General features: G+C 33.2%; 1 long non-coding RNA gene across 1 annotated transcript; it reads right to left on the reverse strand.

Annotated features, from left to right (window-relative positions):
- Positions 1–649: 649 nt before the first annotated feature.
- LOC126749640 (uncharacterized) lies at positions 650–1,299 on the reverse strand. Its single transcript, XR_007665225.1, has 2 exons — positions 1,174–1,299; positions 650–1,108 (listed from the first exon to the last, which is right to left on the reverse strand). It is a non-coding gene; the product is annotated as an uncharacterized LOC126749640 (long non-coding RNA).
- Positions 1,300–2,904: the final 1,605 nt, after the last annotated feature.

Raw genomic sequence — 2,904 nt, forward strand, 5'->3', positions numbered from 1 at the left:
TACATTCTCCATGCACCCCGCAAAAAAAAGAATATAAATCTCTCTCAAGACAAGTGGTATCCAAGACAGTCCTATCTCTATAAAAAAATGTCACATTAACTGCAAATATCGACCAAACCGAACATAATATCAAAAGCCACAGAGAGAGCCCCCAATCTTTACTTGTGATCTCCCAATAATGGATGATAAAGAAAGCATCAAGTTTACAATAAGTATCACATGATTGACCTGGTCAAAGAAATGCCCTTTTCCATACACTGTCACAGATTTACAGAATAGTAGAACAGTATTCTGTAAATCTGTGACACTGTAAGCAAGTGCTTTGTTTACAAAACAAGTCTTTTAAGTAATCTTACCACAGCAATCTCACCATTTTAAGAATATAAGAATATTAAAAAATTAAAGGATACAGTCCATCTGACTGCTGCTTCCTTTGATCTTTTATGTGCTAGTTTTTTGGTAATTATTAAAATTGCGAAGCTCTTAACTAAATGAGTTGGCAAAGACAGATATACAGTATCTTCTAGTGAATTAAAAATTAGTTTTTGTCATAGGGTTAATACTTGGTATCTGTTTGTTAATACTATTCCAAACCTTTTACTAATTTCATTATTATATTGTTCCATAAGTTTTATAATGATAGAAGTAATAAATGGTAGAAGTTGTTTATTTGATATAATAAATAATATGACTTAGAATAGGGCAACAAAAAGCAAATACCTATACTCTCAAAAATGTTATAAACTATATAATTAAATTTCTAATTACCTAAGAGAAACAGGGATATACATTTCTTAGACAGGTAAGTGACTGCTCCCTTACCCGATTTATTCAGCAAGTGTCAAACATTAAATCAGAAATATTTTAACTTACGCTATTTTAAATTGCGGTGTAAAATAGTAGTAGTCCAATATAAATACATGGGTCCTCCTTGCATGGATCCCCTTCGCCATTGCTGCCTCCTTATTCAGGAAGAGAGTTAAAATCTTATCTACCAGCCCTATGCACGCCACTTTCTATCTTGCCGTCTTCCATGAGTGCGTACACGATATGCTGGAATTGTCAAAGGGTCTTTTCTGGAATTTCACACTTATTTTCTGACCATTGCCTACAACGTAAAAGAAAAACAATAGAATTAACGGTTAGTATTCAAGAGGTTTGCCGCCTTCTCACATTTAACACTGTTGTTACTGACAGCTGCCAATGTTGTCTGTCAATATCAAGTGTCAAACGAAAAGAAAATAAACTAATGCTTCATCCAGATGTTACAGATATCGACGCTACCGGTCGATATTCATTTGGGATTCATTCTTCATTCCCTCGAAGTATCGTATACTTTTGTATATATATGTTACCGCTAATATGCATAATAGCTAGACATATTGGGAATTATGCGTAAATACTAAAACCGTTGGTAGTTATGCAAAATAACGGCGCGTATCAGAAATTATCGATAACTACTAAAATCACTTAGATTCAATTAGAAATTAAATTATTTATAATTATTAAAGATTTCTTAATAAGTCTTTATTATTGTACGTTTATGGCCACGGTTGCTCCTGATTTGATGTTATGACATAGTATATGAGGAAACTATAAATTATATGAGTGAACTTGTGAAAAGATCGGCTTAAATCGCATTTTTTCCCATGGTGCGGGACAAACAGCGCAAGTTTTTACTATCGCAATGGTCCACAAAAACACTCAAATACGTCTTTTTTCAGCTCATACACTAAAGAAAAAATAGAACTTCACAAATGCCGTGTTACCATTTCAAATTTTTTTTAAGCGGTTTTAGGAAAAAGAATGTTAATAACTTTTTTTGCTTTGAAGACCTTATTTTTGAGCTTAGAATAACATATATCTTGTTCTACTTTTTATTTTTAATCCAAAATCTAACATGAATAAGCTAAATTAATACTATTCATTTTTCAATTTATCTCTTTCTTTGAAGAATTTTTTGTTTTGTTTATTACAGGTCGCAAGGCCAAAGACAGCAGAGATTGATTTGAGACTGGATTGCTTTACGCATGGAAGAATTATTTATTTTTATTATTTTTTTATTTTGCTTTAGGTCTCTTTGGGATGCAATTCTACTAGTAACTTCAAGTATGTCGATCTGGGTATCTGTGTCTATAGGTATCTTGTATGGACTTCTCAATTTTCGGATCTTCTGGCACCGTGATTACCACTTTGAGTATCTGTTGCAAGAGGGCTACCTACTTTTATAGCTGTGTATACTGTGTCGGCCAATTTTAAGGCCTGCTATTTTCTTAAAATTATCTACTTTACGTAGTAATAATAACTAACGTAGTAATAATGTCTTTGTTCGGGACAGTATTATTTTCCCCTAATTTCATAATGAGTTTAAGTGTAGTGGCAACAGCGCTCATCTGTCAATCTATTTATAATTACGCCTTGTTATTTCCCCGCTCCCCGGACAATAAGTTAGTCGTCTATTGTCATCCATTCGGTAACAATTAAGTAACGTCGCGCGGCCGCCGTGTTTTGGCCCTCTGTAATTATGCGGTTACTCATGTAAATTTTAAGTTTAATGTTTGTTAAATACTCCCGATAACTGTGTAAGAAGTGTTTATTTGTTTTCTTTATCATTTGAAACTCAAGTATGAATAAATTACGTTCTGAGTACGAGGAATTCGTAGTTTATCATTTGCCCTATATCCGAGTATTTTAAGTGGATAAAGCAGCTAAGACGGGTAGTTTTAGCTGGCCCCCACAGTCTTCTTCTCCCGTTTGTGTTTTCGCATCTGTAGATTCCTTAGCTACTATTTATTATATAATTATTTAATCTTTTTTCATATTTTGCGATCTTAACGTTTTGTTCCTTTTTTGTCTGATGTCTTTCGTATTTGTCACTTTTATATTCTGCAACCGTTTAGTTTT

The sequence above is a fragment of the Anthonomus grandis genome, unplaced genomic scaffold, assembly GCF_022605725.1.
Source record: "Anthonomus grandis grandis unplaced genomic scaffold, icAntGran1.3 ctg00000408.1, whole genome shotgun sequence".
Lineage (NCBI taxonomy): Eukaryota > Metazoa > Arthropoda > Insecta > Coleoptera > Curculionidae > Anthonomus > Anthonomus grandis.